Source organism: Myotis lucifugus, unplaced genomic scaffold, assembly GCF_000147115.1.
Source record: "Myotis lucifugus unplaced genomic scaffold, Myoluc2.0 scaffold_25, whole genome shotgun sequence".
Classification (NCBI taxonomy): domain Eukaryota; kingdom Metazoa; phylum Chordata; class Mammalia; order Chiroptera; family Vespertilionidae; genus Myotis; species Myotis lucifugus.
The window spans coordinates 894602-907844 of record NW_005871073.1 but is presented as its reverse complement, the minus strand read 5'-3'; the positions used below and the strand labels follow the sequence as shown (position 1 = coordinate 907844).

General features: G+C 38.2%; 1 pseudogene; it reads right to left on the bottom strand.

Moving 5' to 3' along the window:
* Positions 1-4627, bottom strand: part of LOC102422153 — a 39179-nt pseudogene extending 34552 nt beyond the window's left edge.
* Positions 4628-13243: the final 8616 nt, after the last annotated feature.

The following is a 13243-nucleotide window of genomic DNA, read 5'->3' as shown; positions in this document are numbered from 1 at the left end:
GCAGTTCATCCAGTGTAACAGAGGGACATGCAGAGGGTAAGATTGAAAATGAAGGTTATTTGGTAAATTTGGGGGGAGCAAGTACAAAGTCTCAGTGAAATATGAAACCAGGTCATCTGTTGAGAATAAAAGATCAGGATGAGTCAGTGAGGTTCTCTGGCTTCACTAGTGATTCAGCTGGATTCATTCTAACAAATGATTAAGATGTAGGAGCTCAACTCAGTGTCTCTCTGCATCCACTTTCACCTGCTCAGAGGCAGGGGTAGATGATGAGTAGAGTTGGGTTTAATCAGGGTTGGGATTTAGCCTGGCTTGTAAGATGGAGTGAGTTGAGGATGTAGGGAAGGGAGAACTATAATGATGAATCACAGACTCTAAGCTAAGAGAGGAGAGAAATGAGTAAATGGAAGGTGTGCATGGGAAGGACAGTGAACAAGTGGTAGTGTCAATTGATTGAAGATTTACTGGGCTCTAAGAAAGATCGGTATAAAGGACTTGAGAGAATCAGCTGGAAGAACACAGCAGCAGACAAAACAATGACATAGAGAGTCTTAACATTTTTTGGTATTGAAAAGAGATCTCCATTTACCAAAAAGTTGATAACTATTGATCTAGACAAGGTTATGTAATTTTAATTTACTTAGCAATTTAGTTGAGGGGTAGCAAAGGAAACAATTTATTGTAAATTTATACCTGGGCTCCAGGAGGGAAAAAAAAGTATTTCAGAACATTTGCAACCCTTACAGGCAATCTCAAATTAGAGGAAAGCTCATCAGAAAATATGTATTAAGTGCCTATGTTCATGAACAGTATCTCAGAGTTCTTTTTCTGCTGGGAATAATTGTGAAGTTGGGGAGGGATATATTTTAATAAGAAGAGCCAAACAAGTATTTTAATTATTTTTCTGTGCATTTCATGCAGAACATAAGGGATTAAATGAAATTCAGCCAATGTTTACTAAGGTGTTATCCCTGACCTAAATAATTTTACAATCTGGTAGGGTTGAAAAATGTGTTCCAAAATTACCATAACACAATGCATGAAGTGACAGGTGTCAAAAGTTAAGTATAAACACAATGCTGGGGAGCCCCATGAAAGGTGTGATTAATTCCCGTTGTGGTGACTGGGGACTTCAGAGGGGAAATAGATTTTTGCTATATTTTGAAGATTAAAAGCATTTATAAAAGCCAGATAGGAAGGTGAGAAAAGCGGGTATTTGGAAAACATTCTAGGCTGAGGAAAGGCAGGGATGAAAGCCAGCGACAGGCAAGTATAGGGTATATTCAGGGACTTGCAAATAGGATACTGGGGTTAGACCATAGTTACCTTGGGAAGAGGAGTGAGATTATAAAACAGTTCCCGAGACAGATTATTGCTTAATATATACATTGCTAGAAGAGGAGAGATATGGCTTAGTAGAAAAAGAAGCTTTCTTGCACCATTCAAGGAATAAGATAATATTCTTTTTCTTAATGAACATGTGCTCTGGGCATTTTGAGTCACTGACATTAGAAATCCTTATTTTGACATAAACATATGTGTAACCAGTAGCAAAATGTATGTTTTCCCACATAAATCTCTCAGTACATCTTCATCTTGATTGATACTTTTGGAGAATGTTGTGAGGCATATTTGAGAGAAATCCAAGATGCCTACTGAAACACAGACAACTTTAAGAAGCCATTATACTTTTTTTTTCAAATATATTTTGAAGTCCTTACAAATTTGCTATGATGAAATAAACTAGGCTTTGGATCTTCTTATAAACATGAAAATATACATTAAGTTCATTATGGATGTCTATATATTAACTCCAGAAATCTTTAGCATCTGTCAAAATATTTTAACATGTTATTTTTTAAAACATGTTAATATTTTTAGGCTTTAAAAGATAAGTACCTGATTTTATTCTAAAGATCATATGTACAATGATATTTATTGTGCTTATAAAATCTGGTCTTATAATTTTCTGTTTGGTGGATGATTGGTTTTAATTATGAAGTACATTAAATGTGTGACTCTGTCATTTACAATTATGAGATTACTAGAGGCCCAGTGCACAAAATTCGTACATGGGTAGGATCCCTAGGCCTGGCCGGCGATCAGGGTTGATCTGTTGAATGACCAGCAGGGCAATCAGAGGGCCCCCGCTGGCACCTGCCTTGGCTGGCGGCCTGGTGCTGCCCACTCGCCAGCCCTGCCCCCCCACCGCGACCACCGCTGGTTAGGGCCTACAGCCTGGGGGCAGCTCCTGCATTGAGCGTCTGACCCCTGGTGGTCAGTGTGCATCATAGCAACTGGTCATTCCACAGTTCTGTCCATTTGCATATTAGCGTTTTTTTATATAGGATAATGAGAAATGTGAACTTCAGTTTTATTTAATAAATTAATATACCATTGAATTTATCTATATATATTTGAATTCTTTATACTCACTAATTTCATTAACTTTCAGAACAGCTATGAAATGATTTTTCACTGAGAATATATAAAGCATTTGACCCTCAGTAAGTCTCAGTAAGAAGAACAACCAAGAATATTTTCATTGTTTTATAGTGCACCTTAAAGTTTTGGAATGTCAACACTTACACTGCAGTTAGTTCATGAATAGTTCTTTGTAATCCAATAATATTTTCACTTTGTGATGTAAAACTAAATGTAGGGTGTCCCCCAAAAATGTATATACTAGTATACTTAACAGCCGATAGCTCAATTTGTGTTTCTTTCTTTTCAGATTTAACCTGTTGGAATTAATAATTATTCAAAGTCTGTATACATTTTTTGGAACAGCCTGTATACGGATATTGGGTTATTTTCAGTTATCCTAGATGCTGTGTAGCTTTCAGAATTACTAAGAGTACACAAAGGGAATAATGGGGCACAGAGTTCATAACTTCTTTTGTCCCCAGAGACTGTTTCCCTTGGTGAAAGTGTCTGGTGTGTATTTAGAGCATAAACCTAGTGAGATAGAAATGAAAGGTTCTATCTTCTAATAATAGTCTGTAGTGTGTTAAGGTATGTTACCAAACCAGACACCAGACAAATCAAATATATAAATATATCTATCTATATCTATATCTATATCTATATCTATATCTATATCTATATCTATATATGAACTTGAAATTACAGTGTACTAATGTCCTACTTCCATTCTCTTATGTGGCGATTAAAAAATGATTTTCTCCCCTGAGGCAGAACTGTGATATTTGCACCACACTGCCCTGGTAATGTGAAATTCTAGCTGATGAAAAATTGTGGTTTTATTTGTCCCACATGGAGAGATTTTTCTCCAGGGAATGGCCTGTTCTTTATGACATTTATTGTTGTAGAGCAGGGGTGAGGAACCTTTTTTCTGCCAAGGGCCATTTGGGTCTTTATAACATCATTCGCTTAATATAACTCACTTAATGTAAACTTATGTTGCTATGAGGAAAGCTCCTAGATTTATTGAATTTTGAGTCTGCGGTTGCCTTGGTAGGGCCAGACCAAATGATTTTGTAGGCCTTATATGGCCTGAAAGCCAGATGTTCCCCACCCTGTTGCAGAGTAATCAATCCTCTTTTGATTTTTAGCAATACTCAGTGCCCACTTTAGTGGTTAAAACCCAGTTACTCTTGAACCAAGCAAAATGGAAACAGATATGAAGAAATGAAAAAATATACAAATAGTAAAATCAAAGTATTGGTGGAGCCTTCATCTCCTCTGATTGACGTCTCCCCAGACACTTATATGGGAGAGAGTAAATTACTATAATTAGTGTTGAGATCTGCTAAGTGATTTTACTGGACTAAACAAAGAACTTTAAGCCTTTAAATGGTTGTAATATTTTTCTTGTGTAAAAGGTATTTATTGGCTACACAATTTCCTTTTTCCAATATGTGACCAGTTATTTTGTGGGTTAAGAGAAGATGAGATTAATCTCAGAATATATGTTTGAATCTTTGCAGCCTACTGCTCCTTGCTCTGTCCCATGGCCCACATCTTACCTCCCAACTCAAGGAGCCTCTTCCCCATGTCACCAGCAAGATCTCTGGCTTGAGTGAGAGAATACAGGCAATGGGTCTCAGTGTTCATCACCAGATCTAGAAGGACAACAACATCCTCTTTTTATTTATTTATTTTACTTTATTGTATTTTATTTTTTTGCTGCAAAAAGCTTTATTGTTTCATTTGGTCCAATGCGTGGGAGAGGGCTCCAGGGTGGTTAAAAGAATGGCTAGTAGTTTTGGAAAGAGGCTCAGGTAAAAGCCAGAGACACCAGGGGGCATGCAGAGGGGCCTCTGAAAGGCCTCTGGGCTCCACAGGCTCCTGGTCATGCTTGAGGGTGAGCCTTTCGAAGAGATACTCGCCCAGCCCAGCCCGGGCCGGCAGCCTGCAGATGGGAGTCAGGTGTCCCCATCTTCTTGATCAGTTTGACCTCCTCATCCAGGAAGTGGTTCTCCCGGAAGTCACAGAGATTAAGGTCTGTGCTGGGGGACCCAGAACCTGCAGCTCCACAAGGGACTGGTTCAGGTTCCTCTCCAAGGCCAGGGCGGCTTCCATGGCCCTGAGTTTTGCCCCACTCATCTTGGGAAGGTTTCAGCACGTCCTGGGAGAGAATGCAGCAGCAATGCTTGTTTTGCATCTTTAAGAGACGCTCAGCGACCGCCCTGGCGCTTCTTCTCCACCAACTCATGGAAGAAGTGCCCTCTCTCCTCCGCCCTCCTCGAGAACCACATCCTCAGGGTCGAAATAGAAGCCCAGAGAGAGGTAGGTGTGGGAGGCCCGTAGGTGCAGGTTGGCCAGGCGGTTGGCTGCAGCCTCCACCTCAGTGGAATAATTCTGACGAATATGGGAGCTCATGGTTGTTCGGCAATGAGTTAAGGTAGAAAAAAACAAACAAACGGTGTGTTGGCTGGTCCCAGAGATGGTTCTGAAGGTGGTGACTGGATAAGACGCAGGAGGGTGGTCTGAGGCTGGAAGAAGGGGTGTCCCTGGGTCTGTTCAGTCCAAACACTGTTGAAGCAAGAGACAGATCCGGGACCGCCCAGGGCACTGCCCAACAACATCCTCTTTGAAAGTAAATCTGTGGCATAAGATTTGTCCTGGCTCCCATGGCTCCAACCAACAGACCAGGTTTTTACTATTTCTTGAGCTGCTATTTTTGAATGCCTATTGTGTGCTGTGCATTTTTATATTTATTTTTTCTAATCCTCACACTAAACCTAAAAGGTAGTTATTATCATTGCCATTTTATACATGAGAAATTTGAAGCTTACAAAATTAAGCAACTTGCCCCAAATTGAGTAGTTTATATTAATGTACTTAGGCTTTTATTTTGGGAATATCTGTTTCATCTTGCAGTTGCAGAGAAAATTTCTTAGAGTTACTAGGCTAAACTGCAATAGAACAAAGGTGTATTCGTTTTTTGTTGTTGTATAACAAAATATCACAAAATTAATAGCTTAAAACAGGACAATATTATTTTATAGTTTCTGTGGTACAACTAATAAATAGTTATAATTTATAATAATTTATATATAATTTCTATTATATTTATTTATAATTATATGTTTATACATTATACAGAGACACACACAATGTAATGATGGGTGTGTCACATTTGCCATATTTTATTGGTTAGAAATGAGTCTCAGTCCCATCCACACTCAAAAGGAGGGGACAATGACATAAAGGCATGGGCCGTTGGAGGTCACACTAGGGCCGTCTGGTCTGCCACATGTACCTGAAAGAGTAAAGCATATCTGTGAGGATATTTTCCCATACTGCCATCCTTTTCTTTTTCAGTGATTTTTTTTGACAATTTATTATTCCTATTTTAACTGAATATGCTTAAAGACCTTGCTGCCTGTACAAGATACGTACAGAGAGAGGCAACCCAGCTGTTTCAGGTAGCATCTCACAGTGTTCTGAATGATTTATTTCTAATGAGTAAGTTATTCAAGTGTATTTGTGTGTGGTTTTTTGTGTAAAATATTGAAAAACAAATGGTATTTCAGCATAAAATCATGCAAAAATACTGAAATAAAAAGTGAAGAGGGATTAAAGAGTGCTCTGAACATGGACATTTCAGCTCTTTGCTCTTTGTTTTAGTAAGACATGGCAAGAAAATTATTCCAATGTGTAAGCCCAATATTTTCTTTACTTTTTTCTCTTGTTTTCTCTTTTTTTTCTCCTCCCCTTGTTTTCCCTCCCTTTCCCTCTTCTTTTTATCCTAGTTGATATTTATAGAATGTTGTAATTGAAAAGAACACACCTGAGAGACCTCCACTTTATTTCTAACTTAACTACTACTAGTGATACAATAACTGTCTTTATATGTATTTGCTTTTATTCACATCTATAAATGTGGAAGTTTGTTAAACTAAGATACTGCTGCCTGCAAACATTTTCATAGAGAGGCAACCCAGCTGTTTCAGGTAGCATCTTACAGGTGTGAGTCATTAGTTAGTCATGGTAAAATGCCATGTGATTTAATTCTCACAGACTTGATCTGTCACTACTAGACCTGCCTATACATATGACATATAAATAAGAATGCAAATAATGCCAATAGGTTCACTTGGCACTTACATAATATATGACCAATTAAATCTCTACTGTTCACTTCTGGTGGGTAAATGCATTTGGTTAGTTTAAAAGAGCCAGGATGAGAGAGAGAGAGAGAGAGAAAGAGAGAGAGAGAGAGAGAGAGAGAGAGAGAGAGAGAGAGAGAGAGAGGAGGAGAAGAAGAAGAAGAAGAAGAAGAAGAAGAAGAAGAAGAAGAAGAAGAAGAAGAAGAAGAAGAAGAAGAAGAGGCGGGGGAGGAGGAGGGGGAGGGGAGGAGAGGGGAGTAGAGGGGAGGGGAGAGATCATATGAAGGACTCTTTCCATCAGAATCTTGATGCAACAACTGCCCACAGGCCAGGGACATAGTCGTTGTGTATTAGTGTTGGGTTGATACCAGTGGATCCTTATCATTTTTCATCTGCTTCCTATCTTCCATGTAGACTATAGCCCTTCTGTTAGAAGGTCATATTCATCACATATTGTTATATTGTACAAACTTATTTTGAGGAACATTTCATTCTAACTTGTATTTGGAAGATACTCTGTTTACATCACAATGATACATTTCACTGCATGTGATGTACTTTGTATATATACAGTCATAGCTTCAAGGCTTTTCTAAAAATGGCTAATTTCAGTTTTGTTCTTTTCAATTGTTGCAAGGAGTTTTTATCTGTATTTGTCTTCAAACTCTGAAGGTAGACCTGTACCCCTATATGTATCCTTAACTTCTCATATTTAAAAGGGTATGCTTCATTTTATGGGTCACTGATTTGGCAATAGTTAAGACTTGGTAGACAACAAATACAGGAATCCCACATATCTTTTTGGTACGTATTCTTTCTTTGTTTCTAATGCTATACTATTTTCTGTCTTCATTGTCGAGGAGGTAATTTAGGAAAGATCAGGGTTGAGTCTCTTTGTTTACTTTTAAGACTTCTCTATTTTATTTAAGATTTCACTATTATAACTGGGATTTAAATGCTATTTCATATTTTACAAGTTTTGCATATATTATCTCATTTGACCCCAATAACACTCTAGCAATGAAAAAAATAAATTATTATTTGTAATTATGGTTAAAATAATCAGCTTTGAGATAGGTTCAGCAACGTACAAAATAACTAATATTTTGTGAATGATTGATATGTTTTTAGACACTGTGCTAAGTATTTTATAAACATAAAATATTTTTATCACACACATCCCCTTATATTTTACATTTTATAAATGATAAAACTGAGACTTAGGGACGTTAGGTGGCGTGCCCAGAGTCACAGTGAGCATGCATGGCCGAGCTGGGGTGCATGCCCGTTCATCTGAACCCAGAGACCATGTTCTCCTGGACACTGTGTTTCTGGATGGTCCGTAAGCCAGGACCCTGAGACTCAAACCAACCCTTTTTGTGAATCTATGCCTTCTTTAATTTAAACGTATGGTCTTATTAAAGAAAAACAAAAAACTTAACAAAGTCTTGGTGAAAAGAAACTTGACATTTCTTTTAACAGTATTACAGCTCCTTTTGAGTTCTAACATTTAGAGCTATGTGTTCAATTGGGAACAATGTGCTATTTCTGTGTACCCCCTTTGCTCTTGGCAAGTGCTCTCTTGCTGGTGTGAAGATGGAAATATGTTCAGCTCTAAGAGTACTCTGCTAGGAGTAAATTTCTGGTCTATGGGAATGGTAATAACTATAATGTTGCTGAGTAGATTCAAAAATATCTTAACGGTGGTGGAAAAATAAATAAAAGAAAGAAAAATTCTTAAAATTTAAATACAGGAGAGAAATAGCATGTTTTGTAGAAAACTGAAATTAGCTTTATACTTGGAAAGCAATTTCATATGACCAACCTGCCCACCCAACAATATTCCCTAAGACATAATGTCTCACAAACTGTACAATTGACATGCAGTTAGCAGAATGTTGTTGCTAGGATTCAAATAGCAAAAGGCAGAGCAGCTGTGTTGGGACTCTACTTTGGGTTTTCTAGTCTGGTTGTCACATGCGTCCCCTAATTGCATCTTCTTTTTTCCAGTGGAAATTGGCCATGGAATTCCTTCACTGGAGTTTCTTCTATGGTCATATACCTTTCTTCTACCTGAGTAAAAGAGGAAGCCTTTTCTTTCAGTGGAACAATTGAACTTGGTAACAATACATAAGGGTTCATGTCCTAGTTTTGCCCATAGTAGTTGAGTAATGGGAGCGCTCTTTCCTCTCTCTTGAAGTTACAGTGCTGCTGTGATCACAGCTGAACAAACCACAGATAGCCCAGCCTAGGCAGAAAGAAGGTGAGACATAGAAAAATGCTGTAAGTGATCTTGTGTATCTGGTTTATCCACATTGGGCATCAGACTTTTCATTGCCATAATTTGGGGTATAAACCATGTCCAGAAATATAGATATGCCTGGAGAAGATAGTTTACGATCTGACTTTATGAAGTCAATAAGAATTATTTGACAATGAATTTTTAATTTGTTCCCTCTAAGAAATGGACTTATTTCCCTTCATCTCTCTATCTTGGCCAAAAGAATTATTCTTCTCCAGTTCAGAAGAGTTTTTTTTTTAAATTATCCAGGTTTTGCTTCTTTTTTTCTACTTGTCTCAATTTGTACAGAAATAGGTTGTAAACATTTGTTGGTCTGCATTTTCAACACCTATCTCTCTTCCTACTGATAAGAGAACAGTGATTTTTGTCTTGGAGGACTTACTCATTGGATAAGAAGCTCTGTGTTTATTAATCAAGGGGCCTGCTCTTTTCCAGGCAAAGGGCCCACTATCCAAGCCAGCTAGATTATCTTTTCTTAGAATTTGATTCTTAAAGCTAAGAACCAAAAACAATAAAATGGTCAAAGCTGAATGGTCCAGTTGGTGTTGCCCCCAAAATACATCTCATTAGTTCTTAATTCCAGATACTTGTAGCTGCTATTCCTGAACTATTTCAGCTGATATATGGTATATTTCATAGAGGAAGGGAGAGAGAGATAGAAACATCAATGATGAGAATCATTGATCAGCTGCCTCCTGCATGCCCCCTACTGGGTATTGAGCCAGCAACCATGGCATGTGCCCTGACCTAGAATCGAATTATGACCTCTTGGTTCATAAGTCAATGCTCAACCACTAAGCCACACTAGCTGGGCTGAGCTAAATTATTATTAATAATTTAATAATATTAAATTATTTAATTTAAATAAAAAATTAAAATTATTTATTTTAATTTGATATTATACCAATTACTAATTCTCTAAATGCTACGGGCAGCACTTTTCAGTTGCTTGCCAAAGATTCTAACTGATATAAGATTATAATTTAATTGTTAATCCCCATTTTACTTACAGTTGTGTGGGCCACAGATGTACCTAACAGAGTTTTCTTTCCATTTATGTGTCTATCTGTGCCTGTCTTTGGATTCAGTTTTTGTTCTAATTTGTCTGACCCTACTGCTATGTATGGAAAGAAGAATATGTAAAATTGTTGTAGGGTCTATGTTGAAACTAATTCTTACACTGGACAGAAAGAAGAGATACAATTTATTTTCTATGCATCATCTTGCCTCACAACTCATTTAGGCTGGTTGTCTATTGGCTTCTCTCCCGTAGGTGTGTACACTGCTAAGTGCTTAGCATAGTACTATCTTGAATGGTCACTAATGCTCAATCACTTTGAGAGTTCTGATGCATTATTCAGGGATTTAAGTCAAGCCTAGGGACAACAAGGAGTTCTCTAAGGAGGAGGCAGAGTTGACTGTGTTAGGTGCTTTGACACCTTCAAGGCGATATTATATTTATTGGTGTTGGACCAGTAGTATTACATGAAAATAGCTGGGTTCTACATAGACTGTCCAAATATGGTGTGTTGAAATGAGGAGATTCTATTCAGAAAAAAAGTGAGATATGTGATGCACTGAGTAGCAATTTTAAATAACTTGAAAAATAACTGATCTTTTTAAAAAAAGTTAATATATCATTAACTGAGAGAGTTCCCAGTTGCAAACACAATGCTAGAACTTAAGTGAAAGGGATATAGAAATGAATATTACTAAAAAACTTTTTTTTAGCCATAGCCACTCACCAAGAAAGTTTCACTAGTCTTGGATTCAAGCTTAAACATGAATAGCATGGATTTAAGCACCCATATATATGCAATGATTTCCATGCTTGAGTAGTTATTATTTAAACAGTACAATATTAATAATCTAAATCACAGCAATTGCCATATTGTTTCACTAATTCCAAAATTCACCTTATCTTTGGAATATATTGGGTAATAAAGGTAATGATACTACTTACTTTTATTGGTTTCTTGGCATTCACACATTAGGAGGCTTAGTGCAAAAAATCATGTTTTAGAAACACACTTTTCTTTAATACAGGACAACTCTTTGTTCTGATAGAAGATGCGTGGACTTGCTTTATGTTTTCCTATTTTAAATCATCATTGTATTCTCTGGAAAGGTGAATACTAGATAATCTCTAGTTGGGTAAATTTCTGAATCCCTCTAGCATCTTGCAGAAAAAAATCTTCTGTGTTCAAAATTATATGTAACAAATTATCAGGACTATAACTAGAATTCTTAGCATAATACACATCTATATGAGGTTCTTGTTATACAAGAAAACTTAGCATAAAATAACTGACAAAAGTGAATTTCCTAAAATAAGGCCAAAATTTAATAGTAATGTTAGAGTTTGTGGGGGTGTGATTGAGGCTTTATCATGAAAAATAAAACTAACAATATAACTAATTTTATTCTACAGTTAGCAAACTATGGGCTTCAGGTAAAATTAATAGTTCTTAAATATAAGATTGCATAAGCATTATTATTATTTTTACATTTAGACAAAACAGTGGCATGCTAGCACTGCATGACAGCTTAAATTCAACTTGGACTTTTGCAACAACATCATAAAAGGGATCAATTTTACAAACTGTATTAGAGTGTCATCATTTTTTCCAAGAGCCACATTTTATGCTTTAAGATTCAAAGCATTATTATTTGAAGCACCTTGTTGATTTTCTCTTCTTCAACTGTTATAATAATCAGATGTGAACACAAGCTTCAAATGAATCACCCTGAGCTTCATATGTCAGCAATATTGCCTGTGATGCCAGCAGTTGCTCCACCATCACTTATACTATTATTATATAACTAGAGGCCCGGTGCATGAATTCGTGTGCGGGTAGGGTCCCCAGGCATGGCCTGCAGGGATTGGGCCAAAACCAGCAGTCCAATGCCGCCTGCTGCTCCTGCCTGCCGTTCCTGCTCATCCCAGTTCCGCTGCGCCGAGTCAGTCCTGATCAGGAGAGGCTCGCACCACTACAGCGGTGCTTGCCAGCCGTGAGCCCTGCATCTGGTGCCCATCCCAAGGTGGGTTGGGGGGGGCGGGGACATGATTGGCCCTCTGGGTGGGCGATGGGACACCCTTGACAGCCCGGAATCCGGATCCGTTCCGCTGATGTTCACACTGGTTGTCGGGAGCCACCTGGAGGCCACTTTGATATTGTTTCTTCCTTACAGGGTGTCTAGGGAAGGGAAGCAGCCATGGTGCCCAATGCCAACTTCCAGGAGACAGGCAGCGCTGTCGGGATTGTGCCAGCGGTGCTGGTCTGTCAGTGCCTGACCCGTTCTCCAGAGATTGGACCTGCAGGACTACTGAGGGAGTGAGTGGCTGTCGTCAGGCTGATGGACCACCGGGATGGGTCAGTCAGCAGAGCAGCACTCCTACTGTGGGAGCGCACTGCATTGAGAGTCTGCCCCCTGGTGGTCAGTGCGTGTCATGGTGACCAGTCGTTTGGTCGTTCAGTTGCTTAGGCTTTTATGTATATAAACTAGAGGCCCGATGCACGAAATTCTTGCAAGAGTAGGCCTTCCTTCCCCTGGCTTCCGGCACTGGCTTTCCTCTGACACCCGGGACCCGGGCTTCCCTCACAGCCCCACTTCATCCAGAATGACGTCCAGAAGGAAATCTGGTCTAATTAACATATTACACTTTTATTATTATAGATGTTCTTTTTGCAATATTTGAAATCTTGCATGTATTTGTTTTGAATTTAGGTTTTTTACATTGTTTTACCATGAACCAGGAGGTAATGTTATTCTGAAGAACAAGGTTTGTGCTATAATGAAGGATGGCTGCTTGAATTCTTTTCCTTCCCAAAGGAACTAAAAACAATAGAAACTGAGTGATATTTAGATAATACTCCTTTTAACACCATTAAAGGCACTCAGGTCTTAATTTGGAATTACCTTGAATTATTGATTGATGTTAGACTTTGGTCAAAGGAATTAATAGATCATGAAGTTGCTTGTCATCCTTTGCCATCATTGATAGTAAAAGCACAAATATCTACAGCAGACTTATCACACTGTAGCACTCAAAAATGAAATTGCCAAATCTTTCATAATTCTGCTTTCAACTTCTTGTAGGATCTCTTCTTTGTGATTTTTCTTTGGGTGCCTTGGCCATCACGGATGACCTCTGGCAATAGAACCTCATGCTCCTACTTTTCCGCCTGTGGTTTTTATGGAATGATTTCTAACCACTACTTGAGTAGAATGAAAGAAGAAAATAAGTGAGCAATCCTTCAAAATGTGTGACACGGCTCAGAAAAATAAAATCTTCCCTTTATATTGATTGTTGGTAATCACCATTAAATAGTGAAGTTTAGTAATCCACCTGACTGCTGGG